We start from the raw sequence: 19,727 nt of genomic DNA on the forward strand, positions 1-19,727 counted from the left end.
GATAACAAATTCCTAAGAAAATATACTTTATTTTTAATAAAACCAACATAAACCAAATGTTCAAAATGTCAATACACTGTCTAAGCTTACCACTCAAGATAATTTTACCTTTTAAAATTTCCTATTAATTGATCAACTATTTGCTTTATATCCGCAATTCTCCAATTTCCTAGAAATACAGAAAATGTTAAAGGTACATGTTGCATGCAGACAATTTAGTGGAGACTCATTACAAGTAGATTTATACATGATTTAGCCAATTGTTTAAGAAAGAATATTTCATTTCTCATTAAAGATATTAAGAGACTGAAAGTGAAAGAAAAGATACAATTGAAACACAAAACTGAGGTTGCTACTTTTTATTTAAGTAAATACAAAGAAGTGTAAACACTCCAGTATGAATGTTTTAGCACATATAGCAAACAGATTTATTATCATCACTAGTTTATCATCACAGTTGGGAAACACAAACTCTAACCTAATGAGAAAACGCTTGCAAAGGACAAAATGTGAGATTTGGAATACTTTGAAGAGGAACAAAACAGATGCAGGGAAATTAGCGCTATATCTTTATAGCTCCCATGATGCTCCTTAGAAGCCACTGAATGCAACATTGATCTGTCAATATCTGTTAATATCGTTATACATAAAACTGTATGGAAACCCATGCAAATTGGTCAGACTACTGAATATAATTCTATAATTTGCTTCTTTTGTTTTTCCAGACATTTGTATCTTTATTATATGCTCTCATTTTTCCTTTATTTAATTTTGCTTTTTTAAAAAAATTTTTTTCATGCTGTCAGAGCAACTATGGAATAACTAAAACATGATTGTAAAAATATCTCATCACTTAGACATGCTCTTTCTTAGTGTTCTCAAATTCAGTTTTTGTGTTTAAGAGACAATGATATCAGCTAAGCTGTCTCAAAGCCACGTCCTCGTGACATCTTTTGGTGTGAACAGAGAAGAAACCCAGAATGTTTTGTGGCAGCTTTTTTACTACATAACTATGGATCAGACGTTTTTTTCTGAGACAGTTCATTAAAAAGGCCTCAGCAGCTGTTCCCTCCCTTTGTGATGAATGTTGTGCTCATGTAAAGTGGGAAATAACTGCTATTACTTTTTGTTACATCTCCTGGAGGTTTCTCTACTTCAGAAACTGTATTTATTCTGGATGTATCAGTCGGACCCCTCAGGTGTGTCATATTTAATTGGGCAACATAGAGGCATCCTTAATAAAATAATACACATTGCATGAGCTACAGCATTTTTCCCTCAGATTGTTTTCAAATGCGCTATGTTCAAGGAAGACTGAAATACACCGCACAGATAACAATGCTTTGTCATAAAATAACCTTGTTAAATTGCAGGGCTACTAATAAACTCAATCTTATCTTCCACATGATGGAGTTTCTACTGCTTACTACACTGTGCTAATGGGAGGCCCTCCTCGTACCTGTCCTTGTATCTTCTTTTATATCCTTGTATCTTCTTTGCTGTTTTCAATGCCTGACACACAAAGAACTCACTTTTGTCTGTTATCTCGGAAATATGTGCTGTTGATCAAAGGAGTCAGTGAGGGCAAAGAGACAAGTCATTTATCTTATTCAGGAAAAAAAAACTTTAAACATAAAATAAACTATAAGTAATTCAAGAAGTAAGCTAAACCAAACCCAAAGTTAATTAATTCATCTTTTATGCAAAAGCAAAAAAGAAGTTTTTCCTTATTATGCCTACCATTATGTTGTATTTAATGTCAGGATAGAAGAACAAAACTTGCTATATGATAGGTGAGCAAAACATCTTATTCCCCAAATTCTCTTTAGACTTTTCAAAAAAATTACAGTATTTTCCTTAAAGTATAATAATAATGAATTTATTTAATTAACAGTGTTTCCTACACATATATATTGTGCAAATTACCACATGACAAGCACTAGGCTAGGCAATGTACATACACTGTCTCTAATCTTTACCATAGACTTGCAAGGTTTTGATTCCAGTTCAGATAAAGAAAATGAAGCTTAAAGAGGTTAAATGAGGGGCTGGAAGGTTACAAAATGGCTGTTGGGACACTAAAGACACTTAAAATGTAGAGTAATTAATTATTGAGCAATGTGATGAAAGCACAAACAATTAAAGAGTAATTTCCTCTAAATGAGAAATTGAGCATAGCTACATAAAATATAAATTTCATGAGATAGGAATGTCTATTAACATGCCAACATAAATTAATAAATTGATTTTATTTTCTAAAGTTCTCCATCCAATGAAGAGAAAAATAGTGAGAATTCCAGATTATTGCAATTATTTTAACTGCAATTTTAAATATGAAATAGATATTTTCTTAGTGCTGCTTTGAAATTGGTTTTCCACTTTTGACTTGTCTCACCAACTTCTTTGTTTCCAACAGTAACTATCAGTGGATTCAGAGCACTCTTAGTCAAGTATACTTTTTAGATTTCTACAAGTAAAAATAACTAAAAGTAGTAATCAATAATTGCATTCATAAGAATGTATAATGTAATTAGCATATTATCCCGATGTTTAGAAAGTCAACGACTTTGCAGGGCTCTATGCACTTGTTTCTGATTTGGAGTCCATTCATTTCTAATTTTCCACAACATAACTTGATTACAAGCCTAAGCTGGGGTAATTTGGACATATGGACATTGAGAGTGCTTCCTATGGGGAGTAAATATGGAGGTGTAATTACAACAGAATTTATGACTACTTTTATATGTAAGACAACTTATTCCTAAATATGCATACAGAATTACCTACATAACAACAAAGTGTTTGATGAGAGACTGAAGAAACACCGAGAAATGAACACACTTTGTTAGCCCTCCCTTTCATTTGTGCCTCTTTCTTGTATCCTCTCTGGAGAACTTGGCTTATCATTGTCACTGGTTTTGACTTCCTGATAAACTTGTTGAGTCATCCAGGCACACCCTAGACCAGCCAAACACTTTAGTATATATTGGGGGAGAGGAGGTGGCTACTGTATTTGCGTTGGGATAAGTGATTGTCCTGCCAAAACATTTAAATTACTTTTTTTTACTTCCTAATATCTTACTTTTTATTCTAATGTCTCACTAAAAGAATGTCTACTGCCCTGCTTAGTTTATCAAATTAAGCAGTCACTTTGGACTTGAGTATTAGGAACAGAGGATATCAAACCAAGAAACAAAAAGATAAGAGTTATAAACTATTCAGAGAGATAAAATATATCTCCATCCTCTTCTCAAAGATCTTCCTCATGTCAGAAATTAATCCAATAATGCAGTTAAGTTTGTAGTAATAATTAATATTACAATGACCTTTGTCATCATTGGTACTTTATGACATTTAAAATAATCTATAAGATAAGACACAAGCTATTTGATATGATACAGGATGTGGATGTAGTATATAAACTAGAAATTAATACTAATTTCTTTCTCTTAATGAAAGAAAGAAACCTAAAACTCCAAAAGATTTTAAATTAGTGAACACAAGTCATGTGTTTAGATATGAAAGAGAATTTAAAGCCTAAATAATCATATTCAATGTAAAGGTTCCATTTACCAAGGAAAAAAAAAACCTTGGTCAGCCTACATAAGGCCATATATCATCCATTTTTAAATTAACACTTGATGTTTGTTATTTTATTTACAGGTGGCAGGTGATAATGGTCAAATAATTCTGGATCCAGTTTCTTTCTCTGATCTTCCAGTTTTTTTCCATTTTTGGCCACTAGACTTGACTCTTTCTCCCATCCTACCTTCCCCCATATATTCAGAAGTGAGAAAAACCAAAGGCAAAAAGGAAAGAGGCATTCTTCTTATTTCCTTCACAAGTCTATCTCATGTTTTGTTCATTTTTAGCCATGTGTCATAATCCCTAATGCAAAATTCTAACCCCTTAATATGATGCATTTTTATGATATATCCCTGGAGATCTTCTGTAAATGAGTAAGTCTACAATGTAAAAAGAACAAGAGACTGTACTAGAGAATATTCTTAGAGGAAAAGAGAATAATAACAACAAACCTCTGACCAAAAAGCTGAATGACCAAATGAATGACCAAAGAAAAGCATTTGTTTATTAACCAGATTTTTAAATAGAAATAGTTCATTTTACTCTTATCAATTTGAGGATGAATTCAATATTTGTTTACAATTCTTTTTTTATCGTAAGTAGGTAATTATGAAGCCAGATATTTCATAAACATTAAATAAGTGATTCTTAGTTTCTTGTCTTTATTTTCTCATTGATAAAATGAAACTGACCTCACGGTCAAATTTACTATGAGGGACAAAAATAGAATGAGAACACAAGAGGTTTTACATAGAAAACCTGTTCAACATTTAAATATTGTAACTGTCCACTTACTATCCTCCTTTCTTTTTCTTAGATTTTTCTAGCCAAAAATTTAAAACAGCAAAGATTTAATTTAGTAAATTTATATTTCAGGGGTATCGTAACAACTAGCACACTTAGAGACAAATAAGCCTCAATTAAAATAAATATTACAATCAGTGTATTATGCTTATAAAAGCTAGTACTAGTTGATTACAGTTAAGAGACTAGCTTTCATTCAGTTTGGATCCACTGCTAGAAGTTTTAAGTGGCCTGACCTCTAGTAAGATGCTAATTCTTTTCCTTTGTGAATTTCTATGAATAAATTTCAATGTTTTCCCATGCTTTGCTCAAAGTGTTACTTTGTTAATCCCAGAGTTGACTGCCTGATGAGGCAGTGCTGTCTCTTTCTAATCCAAGTATTCTCTATCAGAGCATTCTCTCTGTCTTCTGTCCACTCTGTCAGCATTTTTGCTCTACGTTGATGAGGGGAGGGTTTCTTAAGCCCTTTTAAAGGAAAAAGACATTTTCAGATTGAAGTGCAAGTTGAAATGGAATCATCCATTTCTGAAGCAGGACAACACTAACCAGACGCTAACAGAAGAACTAACCAAGGAGAGGAAAGATGCAATACTCAAGCTGAAACATCTCAGAGTCAAAAGATCCAAAGAGAAATGAAACCAAAAGTGACATTGAGTTATCTATACACTTCATCTCCAAAGAAAGTTCTTCACTTATTGAACATGAGTATCCACATGTATTCTCTTCTAAAGTTAAGACTATGTCAAGTTTTGCGTAGAGGTTCAACTCTAATTTTTCTAAGAATTGATTTTTTTTTCTGTTTTATCTCCCCAAATCCCCCTGGTACATAGTTGCCTATCTTAGCTGCAGGTCCTTCCAGTTGTGGCATGTGGGACACCGCCACAACGTGGCCTGACCAGCGGTGCCATATCCGCACCCAGGATCCAAACCAGAGAAACCCTGCGCTGCTGCAGCAGAGCACGTGAACTTAACCACTTGGCCACAGGGCCGGCCCCTAAGAATTTATTTTAAAAATAATAAAATATGCCAACCACTAGTTAAAGAATTAAAAAACATTTTTAGTTTTAAAACTGTCGCATAATTCCATATTTTGTGTACCTGATTTGGAATTAATAGATGAGTGACTTACAAACATACCCCATCGTGTTATACAAACTATTTGTGATTTTCAAACTGCCATGTTCTTTTCATTTGTCCATAGATAAGCCAAGCTTCCTAGAACTAGATACTTCCTCATCCTATTCTTTCACAGAACCTTGTTAACTACTAGATAACTTTGAACACTTACTGCCACATCATCACATCCTGAAAGCCTTTGCTCCTCTTTTAAGCTCAACTCATTCCTCAGATAGAGATGTGTTTTTTCAATGTGTTCACTCAAACATATGCATACCTTCCTTGTTGTTCTTAAAGGACAAAGACAGAAATACATGCTAGACCATCTCTCCTGTTAAGTGTAGAGCAACAAGAAGACAGACACAGCACATTTTAACTCTGCATGATTACTGTTTATCACAAAGCCCATCACAAAATACACACTTAGTATTTTTGAAGAGATGAATTATTCGAATGTAAACTGCTAGAATACTGTTCACAGCAGGAAAAAGTTCTCAAGTATCTTGTAAGACTGATTTTATTCAGGTCTATTAAGGGCTGTAGACAACAGAACTGTTCAATTTATTCAAAGACTTACATGTAGGGATAATGTAGAGCTCAAAGTACTGTAGCATCTTGGAGAAGAAAACCTTTTCATGCATTTCTGGCTTGTTATTTGGTCATAAGTAAAGCTTGCAAGTAAGACTGAAAATCTGGTCAATGTTCTGGTTTAATGTTTTTTTCACCCTATTAATAAGACCCTCAAACCTGTTGCTTTTCTTTAGGTGACCCTGTCTATCAAATACTCAAGTTTTCATTGATTTATTGTCGTTGTTGTTTTATCTATAGTTGTTTTGGTTTTATCCGGGGCTGCTGAGTTCTTACTTGGAGTGTTCTTTGATACTGATCCCATCTTCTCAGCTTGAAAACTAGGACACATAGTGAAAATATAGGGATACTTCCTAGTATTTTATCTCTATGCTTTACAGAAGTTACAGTCTCTCCATAATCCAACTTGATTTGGTATTTCTATGGGGGTGTTTATTTAAGGGCAGTAACGCACAAAGCTACAGCGTGAAATAGCACATTAACAATTAGCACCAGGTTGGTTTTTCAAACAGGCAGTAATACAATTTTAAGAGTTCCCCAAAGCATTTTAAAGACTGAGAAAACATTTGTGTCATTACAAAGCCTATAGTTTAAGGCTTATGAGCTTTCCACACTACTGAGAAAAGCATTTAAAACAACCCACAGAGGATAGGGTAGCACAAAAATAGGTGGATCTGTAATTACTAGGAGCAGTATAATGGGTCAGCATGCAAAATAAGATTACTCCTTTATCGATGAATATGTCATTTTAAAACATGTTTTCTTTAATAGTTAGCTACCAATAGTCAGTTTTTCTAAGTTCGCCATGTCCTAGAAATCTTGACTCTAGAAGTTTTCTTTGTTTATTAGGCTAGCAAATTTAAATCATTTGGTCACTCTGGACTTATTTTTGCATTTCAAGCCAAATCTACTTTTACAAATAGTATTTCTGTTTCAGATGAATGTTTTTTGCCCCACCAAGAGATTGGATCCAAATTCAACTATTCTGATGGAGCTTTTCTACCACTATTCCCATGGATCAGCTCATATATTTTCAGTTGGACTATTATATATAATAGCCATCTAACCTCTTGTCTCTTCTTCCTTAAATTCATTCTAATGCATCAATCAGAGCATTCTTTATAGAATGCAACTCTGATAATATCAAAAGGCATAGTAGTATAGGTATTAAGATTGGCAGTTAAGATCTTGGTGTTCCCACATCTTACCAATGTGTTTATACCATCTCTCTGTGAATTGGGAATAATAATAAAGTAGCCTACCCCATGGGACTCTTAAGCAGATTAAGAGTTAATTCACGTAAGACACATAACAGAGCCTGGCAATTTTTAGGCACTCAAAAAAATGTTAGGTATTAGTGTTAGCACCATGTTTTAAAAATCTGCAATTGTTCCTTACTGGATACAGAAGTAAATTAGGGATTCCTGCATGGAATCTCCACAAATTGATTTTAATCTACTTTTCAAATGTATCCCAAAAGATAGACTACACCCTTCTTACTCCTATATTAGTCTATATTTTATTTTTATACAGCTTTATTGTGACGAAATTCACATATCATAAAATTAACCTCGTAAGAGTGTACAATGCAGCAGTTTTTAGTATATTCACCAATTTGTGTAACCATCACAATGATCTAATTTTAGAGCATTTTCATCATTTTGTAAAGAAATCTCATACTCTTTGGCAGTCATTCCACTCCCCGCTTGCTAGCCCCCCATATCCCTTAGCAACAACTAATCTACTTTTTGTCTCTCTGGATTTGCCTTTCTGGACATTTTTACATAAATAGAATCAAACAAGATATGGTCTCCTGTGTCTGTTTCTTTCACTTAGCATACTGTTTTCAAGGTTCATCCATGTTTTAGCACGTGTGAATATTAGATGCCTTTTTTACAGCCAAAAAATATTCTACCCATTCACCCATCAATGAACATCTGAGTTGTTTCCACTTTTTAGCTATTGTGAATACTGTTGCCATAAACACTCATGTATATGTTTTTGTGTGGACATTTGTTTTCATATTCTTTGGTGTATATACCTAAGACTAGAATTGCAGGGTATGGGAACTCCATGTTTAACATTTTGAGGAATTCCCAAACTGTTTTCCAAAGTGGCCACACCATTTTACAATTCCAGTAGCAATGCATGAGAGTTCCAATACCTCTACGGACTCACTAGCACTTGTTGTCTGTCCGCTTTTATTTTAGCCATCCTAGTGGGTGCAGTGATTTTATGTTCTACAATTTTTAACTCACTCTATTGTCACACCTCTAGCCATTTATTCCTGCTGTTCTCTGTTTACGATAGTCTCCTTTCTCCTACCTGATTTCCTATGGAGGAGTTGAACTCCCATTCTTCCTTAAAGGCACAGTTTAAATTTCACCTCTCCTAAGAAGCATAATCTAATCTACGACTAAAAAAAAGAAATCATCTTCCACCTACTCTTATAGCACAATAATTTTTATTACAACATTGAAAATGTTTTGCTTCATAACAAAAGCAAATATTACATTTTCATCTATTTCCTCAAAAGACTGAGCTTATGAAAGAAAAGGATCTTGCTTAACATAATATTTCACACGTAGAAGACACTTATTGTTTGTCAAATTTACTTTTGACCAGTCATTCATTTTGATAATTAGAGAAATGAGCACCAAGTCGACTAAAGCACCTCAAATGTGTTCCAATAAAATACTGTCTTTTTTAAAAATAATAAACATGCGTCTTAGATTGCCTAAAGATAAACTGAATTGCCGTTTCACAATGTTTGTTAACAAGCTGTCTAGTTTTCAGCCTCCCTCACTTGATTCCAGTTTTCTTGAGGATAGATATCATCCCAGTGCCTAGAACAATTCCAGAGACATAGAAAAGATGTGGACTTTTGTTTACTCTATCTATTGAATTACAGTGAAACAGTGGTTGTAGTTTTTACCTTCTCTCTCGGCAAAGAACAATGATGCAAAGGATAAAATATCATTTATTTCTCTGGCTGTAATACTTTCCCAAATTTGAGTATGAGTCAAAATAATGCCTCTTTTAGAATTACATTAGGCTACTTGAGAAAACTGTAACCACTTATGGGGCTAACATCCAGATATAGTCACATTAAGTACAGAGATGTGGGCTTTGATTCAAATTTCTTGAGTGGAAAGAGAAAATAATTGATGATGTATTTTGATGATGTATTTTTGACATTGGTTACTGCTTTTACTTTCCATGGTACATCATTGGCCTTGCAGAGATGTAACCGTAAGAGCTCTCGTCTTCAGATAGGACATCCCTGCTGGTCACTATCAAATATCGTCCAAGAAGGAACATATTTTGGGAAATTCTCTTTCGGGAATCATCCTTTCCCCCTTTCAACAATAATGCTATTATTATGTATTGTTAATCTTTTACTCTGAACAAGACATTGTATTAATTCCTTTTATAAATTGTCTCATTTAATAGTCACAAAAAACCCAAAAAGATGAATAATATAATTCCTTTCATTTTATACATGTACAACCAAGGCAGAGTAAAGTAATTTGCCTATGGTTCTATCTAGTTGGTGGTGGAGCTACAGTTGGAACACAGGCACACTGTTTTCCTTGAAAACCCTAAATCTCCCTTTGATTAGTTCCAAATCGCCAAAACATCCATAATACAAAATAAAAGCCATGATACTTCCAATCTGAAGTAGATCAGGACTCCATGGTTAGAGCAACATGACCTCACTTTCTTCTACCCAGTTCTCCATTCTTCTCCTTAACTCCAGATCTTACATTTTGTTTTCAAATACTCAATATTTAAAGTAACTTTTAGAGCTTTACAGTGCAAAATGTGGCAATTGATTACTCTTAGGTTATCTCAAAATCATGATAAGAATTACTTAAAATGTTACAAAATTAATCATGATACAAGTTAAACAACAAATACGGAATCTTTGAAAAATATGAAGGACACCCACATCCATATGAGACAGAGAAATAGAACTATCTACTAGGTGCCATGCTTCAACAGCAGATCATGTTTTCACTAAATATATAGAATCACATATTGTAGTCTGCTCTTTCCAGTCCCCGAATAAGCTCCTTTGACTTGATATAGTTCCATTAACTGCTCCATATAGAACCATTCTTAGGAATACTATTACCGGAAAAGCTAGGGATGTTGGAAAGGTTAAAAAAAGAAAAGATAATATACGGCATTCGTATACCAAAGATTTCTTCAAGGAATAGTGTATTAAAGTGCATTATGGCAGGAGGGTTGAATTCTCACTTGACCTTTTACGCCCAGTGTTTTTTGTTTGCTTGTTTGGAACAGCAATAGTGTCACCACCAAGAACCACAGAGTCAGCTTAGATGCAAGGAATGAGCAATATGGTTTTTTCTCTCAACACTACTCACTGCACCTATATTTTTAGCAGAATCCTGAAGGAAATCTTTGGCATTCAATACCTCAGAAATTTTATTTGGACACAGATCCCTACTATAAAAGTGATAGCATAGGTTTTAGACTTTTTAAGGAAAAATCACACTCTGAATTGTGCCAGTGACTTAGCACATAGATCAATTTTGGTGAAACACACTAATTTTGAAAAATAGAACTATGTAAACATGGGCAGTGGATTGGTTTAGCGATTTGTCTCTACATGCTTTCACAGTAGTCATTTGTTTCCTGCCACCACATTTATTACTTCATCCCCTTTCTTACTCTGACTTCCTCTTCCATTTCCTTACCAAAAGAATGTCTTCTGATTCGTTTAGGTTATGCTGTAACATTAGTGCCTCTTCCTTGAATATCAAACAAAAGAAATGCCTGATGAAGATGAAAAGAGTGAGCACACACTAACAATTCAGAATCTCAGAAATTCTTGGAATGCAGAATTAATGCATCAACACATGCATTCATTCATACAACCAACAAACATGTACTGAGTCAGACATATATTAGGTATTAGAATACCTCTCTGAAAGAGACATATGCTTTGTAACTTACTAAACATTGAATATTGTATGTTTTCCCTACTATCTTCACACTAGTTTTCCTTTGTTCTCTAATAATTATTACTGTTTCTTAGTGCAACTCTATGCTAAAACTCCTGTGTTTCTATGATCTAGAACAAGCAGGGCATACTATCATTGATAGGAACAAAGTGGTAATAAATTTAATTTCTTAATTGTCTTAACAATACAATCACTAAGATTTTTTAAAAATAAGGATTATAGATAATTTTAGCACATTGCAATTATGTTATCAACTGATTATTTAAAAGTAATACAAAACCTACTACATAAGTCCCAGCTATTTTCAGCACTTGAAGTTCATATCAGCTGCATCTGTGGCATCATGACAGATGGTATGTTCCCTTACAAGAGTTTTCTTTTAATATGAAAATGCGTGCTAAATGTGGATAACCTGCTTATTTTCTTTGAAACAACAGCTTTATGAGCTTTCTGTCCAAAGTTTAATTAGCTCTTCCACACTCTGTCCCTTTTTCAAAATTGCAGTTATTTCCATTTTCATTTGGGTTAAGAAAAAGGTTGAGATGTATGTTTAAAACATTAGCTAGTCATCAAAGAGTAGAACTCCCTCCTGTGTTCTGCCAAGGAGAGTAAATTGCTTGGAAAGACGTCAACACGAAAAAACTGTCAATAACTTTTTTGGCTGCTGTTGTTCAAAACATTTTATTAGTATTTGATCAGTGTTTTTAAAACAGACCAAAATACGCTCAGTATTTGTAGACTTTGGAAACGAATGATTATATGTTAAGCTGAAATCCTTTCCTTTCTCATTATATTGTTTCTATTCAAAAGTAAGAATCCATATTTGAACCTCTGGTTTATATTTTTTCGATATGAGGTACGTTCCACCTGAATCCTATCCAGAGAGCTTTAATAATTAAAGGACCAATGAAGTATCTTATAATGTTGAGGAAAAAGCACACAACAAAGATTTTGGAGACAGATCCAACCATCACACTTGTCAGATTCCCTAGGTCTCAGCTCTGAAAAATAAGGAGATAATTCTTTCCTTATCTATTTCAAGAGGTTGTTGTTAATATAAAATGAAATCAAAGTCCAAATAAACATTTACAAATTAGAAGTATACTCTAAATATAAGCGTTTTGGGGTTATAGATAATATCCATAAAATCTTAAGATAATTGGACAATTTTACTAAAACCCATCAAAATGTATCAAGTGCAAAGAACAGGATAGAAACATGCACATACAGTATACACTCAACTGTGTAAAAAATATGCTTAGAAATACCAGAAGGAAATACACTAACTATGGTTCTCTCTAGGTAAGGTAACTGGGGGCAAATGCTACTTTCTTTATTCTATCCACAGTTTTTTTCAAATTTTCAATCATGAGCATATGTTAGTTTCATAAGAAAATATCAATGTAAAACTTGAGAATTATCTTTCATTTCATTTATATTTCACTTATTTAATTTATTAATAGTGAATATAGGATTTAAACTTTGTATCTACATTACTGACAATTGCTTTAAAAATCAAGATTGGGCTATTACACTGAAATTTTCACAACCGTAGCCCTGGATCTCTCAAATATCTTATCTGCATCTTCCGTCCATTATGAAAGAAGAGAAATATTTTCTCTCTTAATACTTTTAAAAATAATTCTTGGGGCCGGCCCGGTGGCGCAGCAGTTAAGTGCGCGCGTTCCGCGTTTGTAGCCTGGGGTTTGCAAGTTCGGATCCCGGGTGTGGACATGGCACTGCTTGGCAAGCCATGCTGTGGTAGGCGTCCCACATATAAAGTAGAGGAAGATGGGCATGGATGTTAGCTCAGGGTCAGTCTTCCTCAGCAAAAAGAGGAGGATCGGCACCAGATGTTAGCTCAGGCTAATCTTCCTAAAAAAAAATAAACAAATAAATAAAAAATAAAAATAATTCTAAAGATTGTTTCCTTTTTCACTTCTAAAGTATTTTAAGATCTTCCGCTATCTCATTTAGTTTTCCATGTGATTAGCCTTTTATAATCTAGATATTTCCCCCAGATTGGGCCATGCTTCTTCAGCTCTCTGTGCCATGCCTGATGAGTAGCTGCTATCTTACGTGCTCCTGGGATCCACAGCCAAGGCAGATTCACAGTGTGTTTACTCTTGCAGCTCATAGATGATGATAGAATGACTCTCATGCTGAAGAACAACTAGAAAATGTGAATTGAGAACTTAATTTTGTATATGATGCCCTCCTGAAAAGTAGATATAACAAGTGTGAAATAGTTTTAAATAGTTCTATGAAACTAATAAGGTGAAAATTGAAATCAGTCTGCTTCCCCATCTTAATTTCACCTTATAATAATGTCAAACATGAAAAATATAGTTGAAATTAAGATTCAGTGCTGTAGAATTTAGGCCTTTTTTTTTTTTTTGTATAATCCTATGAGTAGTTCAAGCTTTCCAAAGCAAAAGTAAAGTTGGGAAAGGGAATGTTTAATGGTAAGAAAGATAATTTTTTTCCCTAATATCTATCAGGGAAAATATTTTAGAATAGCAAAAAGAAATTGAAATGTGGATCATGTGCTTCTTTTGTTAATGCTCCTCTTCTCTTCCATAAAAGTTCCATGAAAGGCAGAGAGTTTTCATGAAAGTCTCTCAATGGCACCTGTGTTACCCACAAGAAAGTTAATTGAATTCAAAAGACAAGTCCTTCAATACTTTAATTTCATTCAAAGGTTATAAAGTGCACTGACTAATGAATGAATAAGGCACTTTGAAAACCATCTAAAACATAATATATCATTATCTACCATTAGGGGAACATATCACAAAGTTTTTCTTTCATTTTTTAAACAGTTGACTTCAGGCCAGTTTCTCATTTTGTTGCGTTTTTCTCATCTTGCTCTGGCTTGTGTTCAGAACTCCCACTGACTTCCAGAAGGATCTTTGCATTTGGCTCCTATTCAACAGAAGAAAACAAGATCTTGAACAGACCCTTACTGCTTCTGAATATGTCTAAAATAACAATGTTCCACCCTCAGACTGAGTACTCCACAATGTATTTTTCATCATCAACGTCAAACAGTGCAAGCAACACTGTGCAAAATATTTTATAAAATGAATTCAAAGAGTGTAAAGTTGCTTATTTTTTGGTGGAATGTTCAGAGTTTTCTGTTATTGTGTATATATTATTTCATGTGATTCTTACAGTATTTTGTGAAATTTTTAGGATAGATACAAGTTTCTCCATTGTGCAGAGGAGAAAACATGGAATAGAATTATTAGCTATTTGAAAATAACTCCTAGCTCCATCAGCAGTCTCTGTACATCAGACCTCTGAAAGTTTGCCACATGAGTTAAGGGAGTGTTACAGATCATTATAGCACACTAAGTATTGCCAGTAGGATGGAAGTGTTTTTCACACGTGTGTAGTATAATTTTAAAATATGTTTAGGTGCCATATTGATTAATAAATCATTTGCTAGTTATACAATATTATTATAGTCACAACATTTTTGCATTATTTGGCATCTCATTCACAGGATTAAGAACAGTTATTCTTACACATGATTTAAATCAAAATTATTTTTCGATATTAAAGAGAAGTTTTAATGTGTAAAGAATTTGAGAAACACTGAACTAGCCCCTGTCATTAGAGAAAGTGGAACTAGGGGAATAAAGCAGATTACTCAAGAGGATGGATTAGAGCATTATCCAGCTTAACAAACTTGTCTCTAAGAAAAAAAAATATATATATATGAGCTAGATATATCCTAACTATTGAGGCAGTCAAGAGAAATTCTACATCCAAATTTTTTTATTGATTCTTATTTTTCAATAAGAGATATGTAATATAATATTTCACCCTCAATTGGGACTTTTCCCATAGATGAAGTGCCCCAAGCTCCCAATCAGTGTAGCTCAGCCTTGGGGAACTAATTGAAGCAGAAGAAGTAGTGGGCTCTACCTTTCATTGTGGTATTGCAGAGATTAATAAAATTCTGAAATGTGCCATTCTAAGAGCCATTTTACACTGTCTCAGTCAAAGACAAACTGTGAAAAGAAGAGGACTTTTCTTATTACAATAGCAGTAGCCTCAGGAGCTATGACAGCAACACAAATAAGAAGCCATCGGTATTAACGAGTGAGGAAAGGAGTCATATTGAAAGAATCTACAAGTCAGAATTCTCTAATTTATTAATAAAATATTGGATAAAACAATTCCAATTTCCACTTACAATACGATAATATTCACTATTGTCTTAGGATTTATGGGGGGAAAAGATGACATATTAGATAATGACAGAGGAGAGGACAGAATATGTAGAAAAGTATTTTTTGAAAAGAAAAAAATAACAAATATGATGTAAAAGGAAGAGTAAAATCAAGGATTCAACAGACACTGAAGAAGAATACCTATGGATTGGAAGCAACAATAGGAAGTAAAGACAAATTATATCATTATATAATTTTATATGATTTTACATAATATTATATATGATTATATCTCCTCAAGGGAAACAAAACCACTCTGCTTGCCATTTAGATACAATTCTGTCTTTTGGTTACAGCACCTGCTCAGCGTTAAACATGATTCTAATCCCACCTATTCCCTACAAACGACAGTTCATATCCCATGCTGCTGATAAACGTTTCTCAACTTCAAATCTTGTGGTATTGTGAATTCCCTTTTGTTTGTTTTCTTCAAGACTTGTTAGAAATAATACAACAATTTACTAGTGACTCTGGATATGGATCCTTATCAGATGCATGAGAATTAGATGAAATTTATTTTTACATTTAAAATATGTGCAAGAAAGGACAGTTTGGGGAGATTTAATGTCTCTTTTCCCTAAGGCAAAGAATTAAGTTCATAGAAACATGATAAATATTTATGTCTATAATCTGCCACCCAGCATTTAATCAGTGCAGAAGAGGAGAGGTGACTCTTCCAGTATCATATTAAAAACAGCATAATCATCATTACACCTCATCTATAACAAGATCTATTTAGGCATTACAGCTGTATAATGAGGTCATAATGACTAATAATAACCACAGTTAATATATAATTTCAAGAAACAGTCATGCATCAGTTTGTCATGCAGCATTCTTATTAAAAAGGAAGTCCCAAAATAATTTAGAAATTATACGGTGGATTTGTAGAAGTGATGAGGCATGAATTACTTCATTGGTAGCAGAGAGCAAGCCAATGACTAGTATATCTACTCTTTTCATCATAAATATTGTCAAATTGTTGATTTTCTTCTAGTTAAATAATTATTAGGTAAAAATGTGAACAAGGGCATGCAAGGAAACATTTTGACATTTATAATACGAAAGTGTACTTGCAGAAAACAAGAAACTCATCTGGATGCTTCTCTTCTATTTAGTCTATAAAACAAAAACTTTAATATGCGGAATGAGGAGCAACAAACACCGTTTCCTATAGTGCATGAGTGAAATCCCATTGCCTTGTGGAAGGGAAGAGGGAAAAGACAAACTCTGGAGGAGAGGAAGAAGTACTCACCAGGTTCAGAGCTATGCCCAGAGGGATTCATAATCACCAGGCCACACCCCCAAGAGCCTAAGACACAGAAACTGTCTGACATAGAGGCTTTATTAGAACAACAGAGAATGCCTCAGAAGTTCTCCCTCTTTTAGCAAGTGTTGAGTAAAAATTTGTGAAAGACAGATCCTTTCTGAGGAATAGTACAATGAGAAAACTTAAAGTTGAAAGGGGAGCAATCATCAGAAAAACAAAATCTTCCAGTAAACCATCTCCCACCCTAAACACAAGGTATCACTGGAAGAATTTGAAGCCAGTGGTGCACTGAGGATAACTACAGAAACGATAAACCTCAAACCTAACTCAACTCCAGATTAGATGATCTCACACCCTGCACCAGAGACACAACAGAAGGAAAATATTTCCAGGCATAACATCTGTGCACTTCACTTAGTGTCCTACAAATGATGTCCAGCTTTCAACAAAAATGTATGAGATCTATTAAAGGGCAAGAAAAAAACATATTTCTAAGAGACAAATCAACCATCAGAACCAGATCCATGTATGCCACAGATGCTGGAAGTATTTCAGAGGGAATTTCAAATAATTATAATATGTTAAAGGCTCTAAAGGAAAAGATAAATATCATGCAATGTTAGATAGGTAATTTCAAGAGAGAAATGGAAACTATAAAAAAGAATCAAATGGAAATGCTAGGAATGCAAAGACAAACAGAGATGAAGACTAGGTCTTTTAAGAATTTTTGCTGTAAACATATACTTACAAAGATAGTACAGCACAAAGACAGTCAGTGCCACTGCTCAAAGATGTGCCAAAGTGAGAGACCCATGGCAGGATTACCTCCCCACAGTTTGAATTTGGATGATTATGTAATTGTTCTACAGGGAGTCAAAATATTATTATCATATCATTCTCTGTACTTTTCTGAATGTTTAAAATATTTCATAGCTTAAAACAATGTTTAAAGTATACTATTGTTTTAAGGTATCATTTAAATTCTCCTATGCTTCTCTAAAGGGGGCACTCGTGTCACATCTTTCAGGAGCCCCACAGTCCAGTGTTAGAATTCCTTTGGTGAGTTAAATCTGACAGCCATGTAAGAATCTGAACTTGAGCCACTGGTGCTTGAAAACAAGCTGTTTCAATTACTCTTTTTGGCTGCAATAAACGAAACATGCTTTCACAACTTGAATACAATTTTTGGAAGAATGTTGGTAATGCACACATTTGACAGGTAACTGTGAAGTAAATCCTTAGAAACCAATGCAACTCATGTACCAGAAAGAAGGACCCATACAAAAAAATACCAAATACTCTTAACATTTTTCCCTTCTGTTCAAGATTCAGATTTCAGCATGGGAGCATTTTTTTCGATCTAGATTAGATCAAATGGCAGCAGCCATCAAATATATCCAATAAAGAAATTTTCTCAAAGAAAAATGGGGTACTCTTAAAGGTAAAATGAGGGGCTCTTAAACTTAGCCTCCCCATGCCCACCAAAAAGCCTCAAAATAGAAAGCAGATTCAGGATATTCACCCAGATGGCAATGAATTGGCAGTAGGAAAACAATATTATTAGAGAGTTATAAAGGCTCCATCCTATTGCCACAAATCCAGTAATATATATTTCCATCAATATTTTGTAAACCCAGGAATTTTTACTCTTGGTACCCATTATATTTTGAACTTTGGTCATTACTATCACTGGTCTCTATAGTCGTCATGTTAGAACCCTGAATCCCTCATCTTCCTCATCTTCCTTAATTTCACTTTTCAGAAAAAAAAATGCTCTAGAGTTCAAAAATGCTTTCAAATTGATTCCTTCTCATTATTACAACTACATTGCCTCATTTTAGCCTCTTCACTGACCTTGTTTTGTCTATGATGTTATGTTATTTTTACAATTGAAGAATAATTCATTTAGAGTCAATGGCTTCCTTTATGAACATTACAAAGTTAAATATGATTTATTCTCTAATCAATGAAGACTCAAATAATAACTACAGAATGATCAAAAGGTCTTATCAATAATTCTCATTTCAAACTTTAAAAAAAACTTTTTTTGACATAATTAGCATGAGTATTTATGTAAAATGAGAGCTAGGTAAAATACTACCATTGTGGATGAAGAAAATGTCCAAAAGTGTTTAACATCTGTTTTCATTTCCCAGTTAAATATGTTATTATATTGACTTGACTATATATATATATTTTTTTAAAGATTGGCACCTGAGCTAACAACTGTTGCCAATCTTTTTTTTTTCTGCTTTATCTCCCCAAATCCCTCCCATACATAGTTGTATATCTTAGTTGCAGGTCCTACTAGTTGTGGCATGTGGGACACCACCTCAACATGGCCTGACGAGCGGTGCCATGTCCACGCCCAGGATCCGAACTGGCGAAACCCTGGGCTGCAGCAGCTGAGCGTGAGAACTTAACCACTCGGCCACGTGACCGGCCCCTGACTATAATTTTAAAAGCCAATAAACACCATTGAAAGGTAAGGATTTTTTATAATAGATTTATACTCCAAAACACAAGACACTGGACTTTATGTCATATTAAGTGCAGTAAAAACATTTTTTACCTACTTTCTACTTCATCAAAAAACTGATTTAGTATATCAAGTGAATTTAGTAATATTTACTTGGCTTTAAGTTACTTGAGCAAAATATTTATTACCATAGTTTCTTTTAGAAAAAAAATAAAAATTCAAACCCAAAGTCTAACCAAAAATATGTCAAAATTAAGTTAGATTGTCTATAAACTTTCATTTAAGGCATTTAAAAAATACAGCAGTGAAGATGTCTTTTTTGTTTGAGTTTGAATGAGGATGTGTGCAAAGGCTAACAGTCCTACACATGAAGTTACTATCTAAATATCAAAACTTATAAACAACAAGACTGTTTAAAAACTGTTTGCAATCTGAGGTTATGATTTTATGTTTTGAATGAATGATTGAAACCTAGTTCTGATCATTTAATGTCGGCCTCTGGACATTCGACCTTGCAACATATAAAAAGACCATTTCCATATTTCTCTACACCTTAAACAAAAGTATGATATATTAGACCCATTTAGATATCAGGAGCCAAAACTTAATCCAAAATCGTAATTCATAGAGTACCAAAAATTCTACTTTGTATC

The 19,727-nt window shown here is 33.8% G+C and overlaps 1 long non-coding RNA gene across 1 annotated transcript in view; it reads right to left on the bottom strand.

The window, feature by feature from the left end:
- Nucleotides 1–13,752: 13,752 nt before the first annotated feature.
- Nucleotides 13,753–19,727, bottom strand: part of LOC138923468 (uncharacterized) — a 35,228-nt gene continuing 29,253 nt past the window's right edge. Inside the window, exon 2 of the long non-coding RNA XR_011437114.1 lies at nucleotides 13,753–14,009. This is a non-coding gene — a long non-coding RNA (uncharacterized lncRNA). The remainder of the gene's footprint in view (nucleotides 14,010–19,727) is intronic.

The sequence above is a fragment of the Equus caballus genome, chromosome 3 (genome assembly GCF_041296265.1).
Source record: "Equus caballus isolate H_3958 breed thoroughbred chromosome 3, TB-T2T, whole genome shotgun sequence".
In the NCBI taxonomy this organism is placed as follows: domain Eukaryota; kingdom Metazoa; phylum Chordata; class Mammalia; order Perissodactyla; family Equidae; genus Equus; species Equus caballus.